Raw genomic sequence first — 18,524 nt, forward strand, 5'->3', positions numbered from 1 at the left:
GAATAAAGGTAACTTCCTCATAGTTTTAAATATGAGAATCAAACAAATTAGAATCATACCTGGCACCTAACACACACTCAATAAATAGTAATAGTATTAAATAAACCAATTTTAAATAACTTTGCTCTTTCAAAGTGATATCATGCAAGTGCTTCATTGCATAAAGTCCTCTCAAAATATATTAGAGAAAGCACTTATGATTTATATTTATTTTTTGCTTTTAAGTGCTGATTCACAGAAAAGTTGTCAGAAACTCACACAACAAGGTAGATTGATTAGAATAGATGAGATTAGCTGAGAAAGTAAATATCCTAATTAGGAGGAAATTAAAAAAATGGTTAGTTCTGTTTCACAATCCATCAGTCTGGTCGATTGACATGCAGACAAAAAAATGGTCATGAGATGACTTGTTCAGTTTTCAACTAATTTAAGTATTATAAAAACTTAATGAACACATGCTGTTAAAACTCCATTTGGAAATTAGCAATTGATTATGTGGCATTTCATGATTCTTAATGTCTCTTCATTAGTAATGGGTGTAATCCAATCACTTTGTAGAACAAAAGCTAAGCTTTAGGTTAGAGAGATGCTCTGGACGAATGAGAATTGGAGCATCTTAATTACCTTCAGAGTTAAATATTGAGATCTACCTAGGTCTTCTCAGGAGTATTTTTGTTTGAAAGGAGAAACCTACAAACACAATAGAATGAATAAAAATACAGGGAGAATGTCTCAATCTAGAGGAAACTTTGCAGTGGCTTGACTTCATGAACCCAAAAAAGCATGATCTTAATCTTAATCCATTTCCGTGGGTGTGAACTCATTGTAAATTGGACTTTTTGATGTTAATTCCAGTTAAGGTGTGGTCCAACTGAATCAAGGTGGATCTTAATCCTATTACTAGAGGCCTCATTTAGGAGGCCCAGATAAAGCAGTCATGGAAAGTGGGGAGGGGGGAGGTGGGGAGAAGAACCAGAGGCTGGAAGTCAATGGAACCCAGAAGAGAAAGGAGAAGATGAAACCATGTACATTACCATGTGATGGAAAAGCTAAGGAATCCTCAAGATTGCTGGCCAGAGAGAAGAAACAGACCTTGGGAAAAAGCAAACTTTCTAACCACTGAAACCATGAGCCAATAAATTCCTGTTATTAAGCCAACCCATCATATGGTATTTGTTTTAACAGTAGGAGACTAAAACAATACATTTGGGGATGAGTTAGGACTATCAAATAGGTAACTGCTTATTTATTAAGTTTATTAATTTTATACAGATAAATTATGTATTATTATATCTGTTACATATATTCATTTTTATATATTCCATATACATAATACATATTGTATATTTTCATTGGTCCTCCTGGGGATTCTATTGAATTTGGGGGGAATAACTGAGGACTCTAAAGTCTGGGTAGTCAGAGATAGAATGTCTAAAAATTGTTCAATTTATAATTCCCCTATCTTTCTTTGCCCACCTTTGATAATTTGACTCTGCATCCTTGACAGCAGATACTCAGCAGATTTCTGGAATTATTTTCTATATAACTATCTTCTCTCTGGAATTCTGCCCTGCAACTTCCAGGCACCTCAGTTTTCCTAAACCGTCTACACTCTGCCATTTATATAACTTGGCTGGGTTGTGTAGCCTCTAGCATTGTTCTCTGCCAACTAAATGTTTATTTCTAAAAATAGGCTCTTGTAGGGAAGCAAATATGAAATTATTTTGCTCAAAGAAGTCCTCCTTGCTCAAAGAAGTCTGACTTTCTGTAAGTAACAATTGAGGGGGACAGCTGGGACAAAGGTTCTGTAACCTACACAATTTAGTATGCTCTCAGATTTATAACATCTTTATGGAAGAAGAATATCAATAAATTTTATTTAATTCTAATAGCAGTTTTTATTTTTTTAAAAAAAGAGTCAACTCTTATAGTTCCAACAGAATTAATACACTTTTTATTACAAGATATATACAAGAGTCATTGTAAAGCATTAAATTCAAAGCATTAAAAAATGATTCTGGAAGTTAGATCAAGGCACATTCTAAAAACTTTCATGAAGATATTTGTATTTAGTTTCATAGTTCAGCTCAGAAGTTTTTAAAAAATAAAACCAAGCCTGACTGATGATCTGTACAGTTCTTCATATCCTGGGCTTTAGGTTGGGATGCCTTACCCTTGAGACTTGAGTCTTTGTCCTCTTTGTGCTCATGTGAGGGCAGGGAGATCAACTTCCTTCTCCCTCCACCAAACGCCCTCCTATCCAAGGCAGGTGGACCCCATCTCAGGAAGGAATGTCCCACAGAGTTAGATGATAGTGTGAGCCCAATTCCTCGACACATCTCAGTTTGTGAAGATTCTGTCTTGCCAGACCTTTAGCAAGATCATCTCAAGGGTTTCACTGAATACTATTAAAGTTTGATGTCATTAATATAATTTACTGTATATCTTGGGCTTTGTTTGCCCCCAGCACTTTGCTGAACTAGAAATTTTCTCTTTAATCTTATATATTTTCTTAAATTTTAAATGAAAAGCACACAGTATTATAGTAGAAACTGCTTTTGTATCCATTAACCTATACTGAGAACAAGAGAAATAAGCCTCTCTATTCTTTGTTGGAGTATCAGGTACCATTCATTATAATATTTCTAAACAGGCCTCTTCCCAGGTTTGGGGGGGGAGGGGCGGGTAATTGAGTTAAAGATGGCTGTCTGGGGAAAATTACAGTTTCTACTGAAAACATAGCTCCTGAGAATTCTTTGGTGTTCAAGGTTAATATTCCTTCCCAAGAGAATAATAGGGGCAACCTCAAAAGTGCTTCTGTGAAGAATTAAAAGACATTAGTTTTTATTGAAATTTGGAGGAAAGGTTCAGTGGAAATAAACAAAGAAAATCAAATGACAAAAGAGGCTATTTATTCAGAGCAGGAAGGGAGTCAGAAAAAGGGGAAGGTGTCAAGTATGCTCTCATTGAAGCTGGTTGACATGAGGCTATTGGAGAGGTAAAGGAAGGTGGTGGTATAGGAAGCGCCAGGAAACTTTCTCCACCAGAACAACTATTAAACAGGTAGGAACTGTTTGAATCTACTATTTTGAAATCCCACAGTCCAGTAGAACACTGTGCAGCATGTGGTAGGAAGAGGCTGGTAAATCATCGTAAATAGAAGTGAATTGCTCTCTCTGTATGGTGGTTACTATCTCTCATTGCCCCCCTCTCATAGCTGGCAGCAGTCACTGCTAGAGAGGGGCATAAGCAAATATTTCCCAAAGATCCAGAGCAGCCATGGTAACAACCTGCCACTGATAAAGGTGGCAGAGAAGACTTAAAGACAAAATGCTTTTTTAGTACTGCAGAGGACAGTTGAAGGGTTGCATTTGCTGGGCAAGTGCTGAGTCAAGAAAGAACAGCTTTGGGGAACTGTGGATGAGGCTTCTGGTGCACTTTTTGGCCCCTCCCTTATGCCCTTTCCAGGGCAGTTTGGAGCCAGCCACTGACTTGAGATACTCCTGGCTTGCCTCTCTTCCAGAATTTCCTCCAGGCAAAAGCAACTTGAGTCAATAAAAGCAGTGTGAGTAATAATTGAGGGGGACAGCCTGGGACAAAGGTTTAACTGTTCTAAGTCCTCCAAGTGGAACACTTGGGAGAGGAAAATTGTCTCCAGGGAAGTAAAGGGGATATTCAAACTCCTGTAAAGAGGAGAACTCCTTTGCCACTAGCAAGCATATGTCAAGGACAAGACACAGACCCAGAAAAGACAGGGTGAATCCTGCACTTAGCAGTAACCTTGGGCAGGTCTTCCTGATAGGAAGGCTGATATTCAAGAAAATCTGTCATATCACCTGTGGTCACAAGCACAACAAACAAACATCTCAGGGAATAAATGCCAACATTAACATTTTAATGATACAGTGTACAATAAAGTATTAAAAACAAACAAACAAAAAACAAAAAGGAAATGATGACTCATCAAAAAGGAAGAGGATAAAAATCCAGACAACATCAATGAATACCAGTCTAAAGACAAACCAGGTAAAGAATGTAAAAAAAGTGATGTTCAGTATTCTCAAGGAGATGAAGGAAAACAGAGAGAAAGAACTGAAGGACTTAAGAAAAACAATGAATGAACAATAAAATAATCTCAATAAAGAAATAGAAATTTTAAAAAAGTATCAAACATGACCTTTGGAGTTTAAGGACACAATAACTGAAGTAAAAAGTTCCCAGGAAGGTTTCAAGATCAGATTAGAGCTGCATAAGAAAGGATCAGTGAACTCAAAGGCAAGACACTTGGAATGAGTTATACTGAGGGGCAGAAAGAAAAAAATTACTATAAAAAGCAAAACTACCCTGACACCCCTGGGGCACTATCAAGTGTACCAAAATATGCATTGTGGAAGTCCCAGAAGGAAAGTAAAAGAGAAAGGGGCAGAAGGGTTTTTCAAAGAAAAAAATGACAGAAAACTTCTCAAACTTAGCAAAAGACATGACTATGCACATCCAAGAAGTCCAGAAAACACCAAACAGGATAAACATGAAGAAAAACACACATTGTAATTTATTGATTCCACTATTGAATGCAAAGGACAAGGAGAGAATTCTGAAACCTGCCAGAGCAAGACAATGTGGATGAACTAAGGAGTCCCAATTATATTAAGTACTGATTTCTCATTAGAAACCAAGGAGGCTAGAATGCACTGGGTGGAAATACTTGAAGTGCTGAAAGAAAACAGCTACCAACCAAGAACTTTATATCCGGTGAGACTTTCTTTCAAAAATGAAATAATAATTAAGGCATTCCCAAGCAAACAAAAGCTGAAGGAGTTCACCACCGCTAGACTTGTCCAACAAGCAATGTTTATGGGAGTTCTTAAGACTGAAAAGAAAGGACAATACACAGTGATTCAAAGTGGCATAAAGAAATAAAGAGCTGTGATAAAGTTAACCATTTGGGTAATTATAAATGTCAGCATTATTGCAATATATTGTTTGGTATGTAACTCCTCTTCTTACTTCCTACAGGTGCTAAAATGAAAACATGTCAAAAATGATATCGTTTTGGACATACAACATATGTTTAAATGATAACAAGTAGATTAAAAGGCAGGGGGACAGAAGGGCATGAAAAATATATGTAGGCTGTTGAAGTTAAGTTGGTAATAAACCAAACATGATTGTTATGTTAAATTTTATCCCATGGTAATCACAAGGAAAATAAAAACATATATCCAGAGAGAAAAGAGAAGAAACTCAATACGGTACAGCACAGAAAATTGAATAAATATAAAAGTAGTCATTTAATGGAAGAACTGAGGTACAAAAAAATATAAGACATACAAAGATAAATAGCAAAGTGGCAGAAAATAGTCCTGCAGTATCATTAGTGACTTTAAATGTAAATGGATAAAACCTCCAGTCAAAAGGCAGAGTTGGAAGAATGCATAAAAAGCATGGCCCAACTATATGCTGTTTACAAAAGAATCAAATTCACAGAACATAAGTAGGTTGAAAGTGAAAGGATGGAAAAATGTACATGCAAATAGTAACAAAAAGGGAGCTTGGGAAGCTATAGCAATACTACTATCAGATAAAATTCTTAAACTAACTAGCTTTACATTATAACACTTTATCAACAGCAACAGAATGCAAATTCTTCTTGAGTGCACATGGATAATTCTCCAAGATAGACCAAATCTTAGGTCACAAAGTAAGTCCCAATAAAATAAAAAATACTGTAATCATACAATGTATCTTCTCTGACTACAGTGGAATGAAGATAGAAATCAATTACAGAGGGAGAAATATAAACTTCGCAATATGTGGAAATTAAGCAATGTAACTTAAACAGCTAATGCATTAAAGAGGAAATCACATGGGAAATTATGAAATATCTCGAGGCAAATGAAAAAGAAAATATAATATACCTAAACTTATGGGATATAACAAAGACACTGCTAAGAAGGAAATTTGTAGCTCCACATGTTTACATTAAAAAAGAAGAAATATCTCAAATCAGTAACCTAACTTCAACTGAAAGAACTACAGAAAGAAGAGCATAATAAATCCAAATCGATCAGAAGGTAAGAAATACCTAAGGCTAGAGTAGAGATTAATGAGAGAAGAGAAAAACTATAGAGAGAATCAATAAAACCAAAAGTTGTTTTTTGAAAGGATCAATAAAATCAGAAAACTTTTAGCTGGACTAAGAAAGAAAAAAAAAAAAAAAGAAAGAGGACATGAATAACTAAACTCAGAAATGAAAAGGGGGACATTAGTACCAACTACACCGAAATAGAAAGGACTGTTTTCAATTTGCTAACGCTGCGGAATAGCAATATACCAGAAATAGACTGACTTTTATAAGAGGGATTTATTAAGTCACAAATTACCATTCTAAGGCTGTAAAAATCTCCAAATTAAGGCATCAGCAAGAGGATACCTTCACAGTGAAAATGCAACTGGCAGCAGGGGCATTTCTGTCAGACAAGAGGCACATGGCAACGTTTGCGATCCTTGCTCCTGGTTCATTGCTTTGCAGCTTCTGATTCCAGTTGCTTTTTTTCCCCAGGAGTCTGTGGGCCCTCACTTAGCTTCTCCAGGGCAAATTCTGGATTTTATCTCTTAGCTTACCTTGACTCTTTCTCCAGGTTCTGACTATTTCTGTGAGTCCATGATTAGCACCCAGGGTATTACTCTCTGGATTTCCAAGTGTTTTATTTTTTGGTTTCATCCCTGTCTCAGCTCTGACTCTCTTCCTCCATGAGGTAAGGACTCCAGTAAACTATTTAAGGCCCACCTTGAATGGGTGGGGTCACACTTCCATGGAAATAATAACATTGAAAGGTCCCACACAAGTGTGGGTCACATCTCCATAGAAACAATCTCATCAGAAGATCCCACTCACAATTAATCCTCAAGATTGAAATAAAAGAGCATGATTTCTTTGGGGTACATAACAGTTTCAAACCAGCACAAGGAATAAAGGACGATACTGTGACAACTGTATGTCAACAAATTAGTTAACCTAGATGAAATGGACAAATTCCTAGAGACACTTGACTACATACACTGTCTCAAGAAGAAACAGAAGATCTCAACAAATCAATAACTATTAAAGAGATTGAATCAGTAATGAAAAACCAGCCAAAAAAGAGAAGTGCAGGACCAGGTAGCTTCACTACAGAATTTAACTAAATTGTCCCAAGAAGAGCTACCACCAATCCTGCTTAAAATTTTCCAAAAAATTGAAGAAGCAGGAACACTCCTTAATTCATTTTATGCAGCCAATATCACTCTCATATTAAACCTAGATAAAGATACTACAAGAAAAGAAAATGACAGATCAATTCCTCTTATGAATATAGATGCAGAAATCTTAAACAAAATATTAGTAAGCTGAATCCAAACAGCACATTAAAAGAATAATATACCAAGATCAAATGGGATTTATCTGAGGTATGCAAGGGTGGTTCTACATATGGAAATCAATTAATGTAATATACCACATTAACAATATGAAGGAAGAAAAACCCACATGATCCTTTCAATTGATGCAGAAAAGGCAATTGACAAAATCCAGCAGCCCTTCTAGATAAAACACTTTGAAGTCTATGAATAAAAGGAAAATTCCTCAACATAATAATAGGCAAATATGAAAGCCCCACAGCCAACATTCTACTTAATGGTAAAAGTCTGAAAGCTTTCTCTCTGAGATAAGGAATGAGACGGGGTTTCCCACTGTATTAGTTTTTGTGGTTATTGTTTTGTTTTTCTCTCTGAAAGTATATTGTTATTAAAACAAAACAAAACAAAAACCCTATGCTTCTTATATTCTTATATTTTACATTTTCTTCTCAGGATATTGAATGTTACCATTTAATATGTTATATAAAAATTTCACTGGCTACTTAAATTGGTAGCAATTTTTTTTTTTTTTACCATGTTCTGGTATTAAATTGTTTTGAACTCTTTGGGAATTGGTGTAACATCATGTATCAAGATTTCCAACTTCCACATAACAGCAAAATTCTAAAATCAGGAGGAAATTACTTAGTAAAAGTTCAATAGAAAAACAAAACTAAACAATAAAACAAAAATATTGTAAAAAGAGGATTTCCCCCCAGAATTAGGTAAAAAATGCAATCATCAGTCACTGTATTTCTTTTAGAAAAGCCACTCAGTCCTAAACATCAAGTTCTGCACACAAATATATGTACCCTGATTTGCAGATCAACCTCTGTGATCTTACACTGACTTGAGCTAGAAGTTTAAAAGAAAAATTCAGTTAGATAGTTAGACTCCATAAATACTGGTATCCAAAACGAATGAAAACATTCTGGCTTTAGTATGTCTATAAAAATCTATCTGGAAGTTGTTCAAATGGACACTGGCTTGGGGATGGCATGGGGGGTATGAGGAGATATGAGGGAGAGTTATCAAAAACCCAATCAGAGGTAAAATAAATACTGTAATCGTTTGTTAAGCTGTTGGAATGCAATATACCAAAAATGGAATGGCTTTTTTTTTTTTTTGACATGGGAAGGCTCTGGGAAATGAACCCAGATCTCTGGCATGGCAGGCAAGAACTTTGCCACTTTGCCACCATTGCTTACCCTGGAATGACTTTTAAAAAGGGAATTTGTTACATTACAAGTTTACAGTTCTAAGGCTGTGAAAACATCCAAACTAAGGCACCAAAAGAGATTACCTTCATTCAAGAAAGGTCAGTGCCATCTAAAACACCTCTTCCAGCTGGGAAGACATGTGGCTGGCATCAGCTGGTCCCTTGCTCCTGGGCTCTGTTGTGTTTAGCCTCTGTTTCCTGTGGGGATTCCTAACTTGGAATGTATGAGCCTTCACTTAGCTCCTCTGGGACACAGCTCTGGGTTCTGTCCTGCTTAGTGAATCATGGGAAGGCACATGATGATGTCTACTGAGCCCTGGATATCATGTTGGCTCTGAAGCAACTGTTCTCTCAATGGCTGCATCTGCTCTCTCAGTCAGCTCGGAGTTCTCACCAAAATGTTTCCTCTTTTTTTTTTTTTTATTTTATTTTTATTTTTTTTATTTATTTTTTTTTAAATTTTTATTAATTAAAAAAAGAATTAACAAAACAATTAGAAATCATTCCAATCTACATGTACAATCAGTAATTCTTAATAACATCACATAGTTGCATATACATCATTTCTTAGTACATTTGCATCGATTTAGAAAAAGAAATAAAAAGACAACAGAATAAGAATTAAAACAATAATAGAAAGAAAAAAAAACAAAAAAAACAAAAACAAAAAACCTATACCTCACATGCAGCTTCATTCAGTGTTTTAACATAATTGCATTAAAATTGGGTAGTATTGTGCTGTCCATTTCTGAGTTTTTATATCCAGTCCCGTTGTACAGTCTGTATCCCTTCATCTCCAATTATCCCTTCTCTCTTTTTTTTTTTTTTTAATTAACGGAAAAAAAGAAATTAACCCAACATTTAGAGATCATACCATTCTACACATGCAATCATTAATTCTTAACATCATCACATAGATGCATGATCATCATTTCTTAGTACATTTGCATTGGTTTAGAAGAACTAGCAACATAACCGAAAAAGATATAGAATGTTAATATAGAGAAAAAAATAAAAGTAATAATAGTAAAATCAAAACAAAACAAAACAAAACAAAACAAAAACCTATAGCTCAGATGCAGCTTCATTCAGTGTTTTAACATGATTACTTTACAATTAGGTATTATTGTGCTGTCCATTTTTGAGTTTTTGTATCTAGTCCTGTTGCACAGTCTGTATCCCTTCAGCTTCAATTACCCATTGTCTTACCCTGTTTCTAACTCCTGCTGAACTCTGTTACCAATGACATATTTCAAGTTTATTCTCGAATGTCCGTTCACATCAGTGGGACCATACAGTATTTGTCCTTTAGTTTTTGGCTGGATTCACTCAGCATAATATTCTCTAGGTCCATCCATGTTATTACATGGTTCATAAGTTTATCTTGTCTTAAAGCTGCATAATATTCCATCGTATGTATATACCACAGTTTGTTTAGCCACTCTTCTGTTGATGGAGATTTTGGCTGTTTCCATCTCTTTGCAATTGTAAATAATGCTGCTATAAACATTGGTGTGCAAATGTCCGTTTGTGGACTTCCGGAGAAGATGGCAGCTTAGTAAGACGCACGGGTCTTAGTTCCTCCTCAGAAAAGCAACTAAAGAAAGAGAAACAATACGAAACAGCTCCAGGAGTCACGACAGAGACCAAAAAGACAGCGTACCCCATTCTGGAACGGCTGAACGGGCAGGGAGAATCCACTGTGGTGAGATACCCGAGGGGCGCACGTTTTCCTGGCCGGGGCAGCCGGCGACTGGGGTCCCCTCCACGCACGTGGCTCCCCAGTCTGACTGGAAACGTTGGATAGCGGGGCCCTCCCGTCACGCCTGGCGTCTAAGGCCAGCTGGGCAATTTGGACCGGCACTCCCCCAAGCCGCAGCGGCCAGCGACCCCCGCCTCCACGCGCGGTTTTCCGGCCGACTGCCCCCGCAGACAGACGACCGCCATGAGCGCCACCTACTGGCCAGGAAAAGAAAAACAGAGCCCAGAGATTCCACAGAAAAACCTTTCAACCAGCTGGGTCCCACACCCAGGGAAATCTGATCAAATGCCCAGACACCAGCAGAAAATAATGGATGACGCTCGGAAAATTGAAGATATGGCCCAGTCAAAGGAACAAACCAATAGTTCAAATGAGATACAGGAGCTGAGACAACTAATGCTGAATATACGAACAGAAATGGAAAAACTCTTCAAAAACCAAATCAACAAATTGAGGGAGGACATGAAGAAGACATGGGCTGAACAAAAAGAAGAAATAGAAAATCTGAAAAAACAAATCACAGAACTTATGGGAGTGAAGGACAAAGAAGAAAAAATGGAAAAAACAATGGATACCTACAATGGTAGATCTAAAGAGACAGAAGCTACAATTAGTGAACTGGAGGATGGAACATCTGAATTCCAAAAAGAAACAGAAACTATAGGGAAAAGAATGGAAAAACTTGAGCAGGGAATCAGGGAACTGAATGACAATATGAAGCGCACAAATATACGTGTTGTGGGTGTCCCAGAAGGAGAAGAGAAGGGAAAAGGAGGAGAAAAACTAATGGAAGAAATTATCACTGAAAATTTCCCAACTCTTATGAAAGACCTAAAATTACAGATCCAAGAAGTGCAGCGCACCCCAAAGAGAATAGACCCAAATAGGCGTTCTCCAAGACATTTACTAGTTAGAATGTCAGAGGTCAAAGAGAAAGAGAGGATCTTGAAAGCAGCAAGAGAAAAACAATCTGTCACATACAAGGGAAACCCAATAAGACTATGTGTAGATTTCTCAGCAGAAACCATGGAAGCTAGAAGACAGTGGGATGATACATTTAAATTACTAAAAGAGAAAAACTGCCAACCAAGACTCCTATATCCAGCAAAATTGTCCTTCAAAAATGAAGGAGAAATTAAAACATTTATAGACAAAAAGTCACTGAGAGAATTTGTGACCAAGAGACCAGCTCTGCAAGAAATACTAAAGGGAGCACTAGAGTCAGATACGAAAAGACAGAAGAGAGAGGTATGGAGTAAAGTGTAGAAAGAAGGAAAATCAGATATGATATATATAATACAAAAGCCAAAATGGTAGAGGAAAATATTATCCTAACAGTAATAACACTAAAAGTTAATGGACTGAATTTCCCAATCAAAAGACATAGAATGGCAGAATGGATTATGACCCAGCAATACCACTGCTAGGTATCTACTCAAAGGACTTAAGGGCAAAGACACAGACAGACATTTGCACACCAGTGTTTATAGCAGCATTATCTACAATTGCAAAGAGATGGAAACAGCCAAAATGTCCATCAACAGACGAGTGGCTAAACAAACTGTGGCGTATACCTACGATGGAATATTATGCAGCTTTAAGACAGACTAAACTTATGAAGCATGTAACAACATGGATGGACCTAGAGAACATTATGCTGAGTGAGTCTAGCCCAAAACTAAAGGACAAATACTGTATGGTCCCACTGATGTGAACCGACATTCGAGAATCAGCTTGGAATATATCATTGGTAACAGAGACCAGCAGGAGTTAGAAACAGGGTAAGATAATGGGTAATTGGAGCTGAAGGGATACAGACTGTGCAACAGGACTAGATACAAAAACTCAAAAATGGACAGCACAATAATACCTAAGTGTAATGTAACTAGGTTGGAACACTGAATGAAGCTGCACCTGAAATATGGTTTTTTGTTTGTTTGTGTGTTTGTATCTTTTGTTTTTATTTTTTTTCTTTTTCCTTTTTATATATATATTTTTTATTAGTATTATTATTTTAATTCTCTTCTCTGTATTAACATTCTATATCTTTTTCTGCTGTTTTGCTAGTTCTTTTCCTAAATCGATGCAAATGTACTAAGAAATGATGATCATACATCTATGTGATGATACTAAGAATTACTGAGTGCATGTGTAGAATGGAATGATTTCTAAATGTTGTGTTAATTTCTTTTCTTTTTTTTGATTAATAAAAAAAATTAAAAAAAAAAAATGTCCGTTTGTGTCTTTGCCCTTAAGTCCTTTGAGTAGATACCTAGCAATGGTATTGCTGGGTCGTATGGCAATTCTATATTCAGCTTTTTGAGGAACCGCCAAACTGCCTTCCACAGTGGTTGCACCATTTGACATTCCCACCAACAGTGGATAAGTGTGCCTCTTTCTCCGCATCCTCTCCAGCACTTGTCATTTTCTGTTTTGTTGATAATGGCCATTCTGGTGGGTGTGAGATGATATCTCATTGTGGTTTTGATTTGCATTTCTCTAATGGCCAGGGACATTGAGCATCTCTTCATGTGCCTCTTGGCCATCCGTATTTCCTCTTCTGAGAGGTGTCTGTTCAAGTCTTTTTCCCATTTTGTAATTGGGTTGGCTGTCTTTTTGTTGTTGAGATGAACAATCTCTTTATAAATTCTGGATACTAGACCTTTATCTGATATATCATTTCCAAATATTGTCTCCCATTGTGAAGGCTGTCTTTCTACTTTCTTGATGAATTTCTTTGATGCACAAAAGTGTTTAATTTTGAGGAGTTCCCATTTATTTATTTCCTTCTTCAGTGCTCTTGCTTTAGGTTTAAGGTCCATAAAACCGCCTCCAGTTGTAAGATCCATAAGATATCTCCCAACATTTTCCTCTAACTGTTTTATGGTCTTAGACCTAATGTTTAGATCTTTGATCCATTTTGAGTTAACTTTTGTATAGGGTGTGAGAGATGGGTCTTCTTTCATTCTTTTGCATATGGATATCCAGTTCTCTAGGCACCATTTATTGAAGAGACTGCTCTGTCCCAGGTGAGTTGGCTTGACTGCCTTATCAAAGATCAAATGTCCATAGATGAGAGGGTCTATATCTGAGCACTCTATTCGATTCCATTGGTCGATATATCTATCTTTATGCCAATACCATGCTGTTTTGACCACTGTGGCTTCATAATATGCCTTAAAGTCAGGCAGCGCGAGACCTCCAGCTTCGTTTTTTTTCCTCAAGATGTTTTTAGCAATTCGGGGCACCCTGCCCTTCCAGATAAATTTGCTTATTGGTTTTTCTATTTCTGAAAAATAAGTTGTTGGGATTTTGATTGGTATTGCATTGAATCTGTAAATCAATTTAGGTAGGATTGACATCTTAACTATATTTAGTCTTCCAATCCATGAACACGGTATGCCCTTCCATCTATTTAGGTCTTCTGTGATTTCTTTTAGCAGTTTTTTGTAGTTTTCTTTATATAGGTTTTTTGTCTCTTTAGTTAAATTTATTCCTAGGTATTTTATTCTTTTAGTTGCAATTGTAAATGGGATTCGTTTCTTGATTTCCCCCCCAGCTTGTTCATTACTAGTGTATAGAAATGCTACAGATTTTTGAATGTTGATCTTGTAACCTGCGACTTTGCTGTACTCATTTATTAGCTCTAGTAGTTTTGTTGTGGATTTTTCCGGGTTTTCGACGTATAGTATCATATCGTCTGCAAACAGTGATAGTTTTACTTCTTCCTTTCCAATTTTGATGCCTTGTATTTCTTTTTCTTGTCTAATTGCTCTGGCTAGAACCTCCAACACGATGTTGAATAATAGTGGTGATAGTGGACATCCTTGTCTTGTTCCTGATCTTAGGGGTAAAGTTTTCAATTTTTCCCCATTGAGGATGATATTAGCTGTGGGTTTTTCATATATTCCCTCTATCATTTTAAGGAAGTTCCCTTGTATTCCTATCTTTTGAAGTGTTTTCAACAGGAAAGGATGTTGAATCTTGTCGAATGCCTTCTCTGCATCAATTGAGATGATCATGTGATTTTTCTGCTTTGATTTGTTGATATGGTGTATTACATTAATTGATTTTCTTATGTTGAACCATCCTTGCATACCTGGGATGAATCCTACTTGGTCATGATGTATAATTCTTTTAATGTGTTGTTGGATACGATTTGCTAGAATTTTATTGAGGATTTTTGCATCTGTATTCATTAGAGAGATTGGTCTGTAGTTTTCTTTTTTTGTAATATCTTTGCCTGGTTTTGGTATGAGGGTGATGTTGGCTTCATAGAATGAATTAGGTAGTTTTCCCTCCACTTCGATTTTTTTGAAGAGTTTGAAGAGAATTGGTACTAATTCTTTCTGGAACGTTTGGTAGAATTCACATGTGAAGCCATCTGGTCCTGGACTTTTCTTTTTAGGAAGCTTTTGAATGACTAATTCAATTTCTTTACTTGTGATTGGTTTGTTGAGGTCATCTATGTCTTCTTGAGTCAAAGTTGGTTGTTCATGTCTTTCCAGGAACCCGTCCATTTCCTCTAAATTGTTGTATTTATTAGCGTAAAGTTGTTCATAGTATCCTGTTATTACCTCCTTTATTTCTGTGAGGTCAGTAGTTATGTCTCCTCTTCCATTTCTGATCTTATTTATTTGCATCCTCTCTCTTCTTCTTTTTGTCAATCTTGCTAAGGGCCCATCAATCTTATTGATTTTCTCATAGAACCAACTTCTGGCCTTATTGATTTTCTCTATTGTTTTCATGTTTTCAATTTCATTTATTTGTGCTCTAATCTTTGTTATTTCTTTCCTTTTGCTTGCTTTGGGGTTAGCTTGCTGTTCTTTCTCCAGTTCTTCCAAATGGATAGTTAATTCCTGAATTTTTGCCTTTTCTTCTTTTCTGATATAGGCATTTAGAGCAATAAATTTCCCTCTTAGCACTGCCTTTGCTGCGTCCCATAAGTTTTGATATGTTGTGTTTTCATTTTCATTCACCTCGAGGTATTTGCTAATTTCTCTTGCAATTTCTTCTTTGACCCAGTCGTTGTTTAGGAGTGTGCTGTTGAGCCTCCACGTATTTGTGAATTTTCTGGCACTCTGCCTATTATTGATTTCCAACATCATTCCTTTATGGTCCGAGAAATGGTTGTGTAAGATTTCAATCTTTTTAAATTTGTTAAGACTTGCTTTGTGACCCAGCATATGGTCTATCTTTGAGAATGATCCATGAGCACTTGAGAAAAAGGTGTATCCTGCTGTTGTGGGATGTAATGTCCTATAAATGTCTATTAAGTCTAGTTCATTTATAGTAATATTCAGATTCTCTATTTCTTTGTTGATCCTCTGTCTAGATGTTCTGTCCCTTGATGAGAGTGGTGAGTTGAAGTCTCCAACTATTATGGTATATGAGTCTATTTCCCTTTTCAGTGTTTGCAGTATATTCCTCACGTATTTTGGGGCATTCTGATTCGGTGCGTAAATATTTATGATTGTTATGTCTTCTTGTTTAATTGTTCTTTTTATTAGTATATAGTGTCCTTCTTTGTCTCTTTTAACTGTTTTACATTTGAAGTCTAATTTGTTGGATATTAGTATAGCCACTCCTGCTCTTTTCTGGTTGTTATTTGCATGAAATATCTTTTCCCAACCTTTCACTTTCAACCTATGTTTATCTTTGGGTCTAAGATGTGTTTCCTGTAGACAGCATATAGAAGGATCCTGTTTTTTAATCCATTCTGCCAATCTATGTCTTTTGATTGGGGAATTCAGTCCATTGACATTTAGTGTTATTACTGTTTGGATAATATTTTCCTCTAACATTTTGCCTTTTGTATTATATATATCATATCTGATTTTCCTTCTTTCTACACTCTTTTCCATATCTCTCTCTTCTGTCTTTTTGTATCTGACTCTAGTGCTCCCTTTAGTATTTCTTGCAGAGCTGGGCTCTTGGTCACAAATTCTTTCTGTGACTTTTTGTCTGAGAATGTTTTAATTTCTCCCTCATTTTTGAAGGATAATTTTGCTGGATATAGGAGTCTTGGTTGGCAGTTTTTCTCTTTTAGTAATTTAAATGTATCATCCCACTGTCTTCTAGCTTCCATGGTTTCTGCTGAGAAATCTACACATAGTCTTATTGGGTTTCCCTTGTATGTGACAGATTGTTTTTCTCTTGCTGCTTTCAAGATCCTCTCTTTCTCTTTGACCTCTGACATTCTAACTAGTAAATGTCTTGGAGAACGCCTATTTGGGTCTATTCTCTTTGGGGTGCGCTGCACTTCTTGGATCTGTAATTTTAGGTCTTTCATAAGAGTTGGGAAATTTTCAGTGATAATTTCTTCCATTAGTTTTTCTCCTCCTTTTCCCTTCTCTTCTCCTTCTGGGACACCCACAACACGTATATTTGTGTGGTTCATATTGTCCTTGAGTTCCCTGATACCCTGTTCAAATTTTTCCATTCTTTTCCCTATAGTTTCTGTTTCTTTTTGGAATTCAGATGTTCCATCCTCCAAATCACTAATTCTATCTTCTGTCTCTTTATATCTATCATTGTAGCTATCCATTATTTTTTCTATGTTTGCTACTTTATCCTTCACTTCCATAAGTTCTGCGATTTGTTTTTTCAGTTTTTCTATTTCTTCTTTATGTTCAGCCCATGTCCTCTTCATGTCCTCCCTCAATTTATCGATTTCATTTTTGAAGAGGTTTTCCATTTCTGTTCGTATATTCAGCATTAGTTGTCTCAGCTCTTGTGTCTCATTTGAGCTATTGGTTTGTTCCTTTGACTGAGCCATATTCTCCATCTTTTGCGCGTGGACAGTTATCTTCTGCTGCTGGCGTCTGGGCATTTATTCAGATTTCTCTTGGTGTTGGACCCAGCAAGGTTGTAATATTTTTCTGTGAAGTCTCTGGGTTCTGTTTTTCTTATCCTGCCCAGTAGGTGGCGCTCGTGACACACGTTTGTCTGCGGGTCCCACCAGTAAAAGGTGCTGTGGGACCTTAAACTTTGGAAAACTCTCGCCGTCCTGGGGGTTCGCTAGCCGAAGCGGCTTGAGCCGGCCCGGGGTCCGAACGCAGGGAGGGTTGCTGTTCGCCGCAGCCCGGGAAAGAGCCCGTCCGAATTTCCTAGTCGGCCCTGGGCGACAAGCGTGGCGGGAGGGCGCCAGCGGCAGCGGCCCGCCCGAGAGAGTGCACGTTCCCCGGGAGTCACGGGTTTGGAAGGGGCCTCCCCCACCCGTCACCGTTCTCCGCAGCCTGGGGATTTCCGATCCAATTCTCTCAGTTGGTCCGGGGGCTGCACGTGGTGTGGGCGCCAGTCGCCTTGGTTTCAGGGGACCACCTCTCCAATTCTCCCAGCTGGCCCGGGAAGGGGGAAGGGAGTAACTCCGGCCGCTTGCCACCCCGCCCGGTAAGGCCCGCGCGCCTCGGCGATCTCACCCGAGCTGCTTCTCTCAGCCAGCCAGCCGTTCCAGGATGGGGTACGCTGTCTTTTTTTATCTCTGTTGTGGCTTTGGGCGCTTTCTGTATCGTTTCTACTCCCCTAGTAGGTGTCCTGGAGAAGAAACTAAGATCCACGCGTCTTACTAAGCCGCCATCTTCCAGGAAGTCCCAATTCTTATTTCCTATTATTTATTTTTATTCCATATGTTTTACTCATCTGGTTTTTTAACGCTCTTCCTGGTACAGAGGTTGGTGCGGCAGGCGCGTACACACAAACACGCGCGCGCGTATTCCTTGGAGTCGACTTTTGTCCTCGGGCGCTGGGGTTAAGCCGCAGGGCGTTGCTGGGCTGTTTGTTCTCCGAGGTCTTGGTGTCCTGGCTGGGTCATCAAGGGCCAGGGGGGCTGCTTCCAAACTCCCTCGACCTGAGGTGGGGCGGTCCTCCAGAATTTGGCGACTTGAGCCCCTTTTCTTCCCTGGGCAGGTGGCTTCCAACCCGGTCTGCGAGGGAAGTGCTGCTGGGCTGTTTCCTCTTTTAAGGGACTCCAGTAAACTAATCAAGATTCACATGGAATCGGTGAAATCATATCTCCATCTAATCAAAAGGTCACAGCCACAATTGGGCATGCCACATCTCTGTGGAAATTTTAATAAAAAATTTCCACCCTGCAATATGGAGTTAGGTTTAAAATAAATGTCTGCCCCCACACAATAAGATCAG

Source organism: Tamandua tetradactyla, chromosome 1 (assembly GCF_023851605.1).
Source record: "Tamandua tetradactyla isolate mTamTet1 chromosome 1, mTamTet1.pri, whole genome shotgun sequence".
Lineage (NCBI taxonomy): Eukaryota > Metazoa > Chordata > Mammalia > Pilosa > Myrmecophagidae > Tamandua > Tamandua tetradactyla.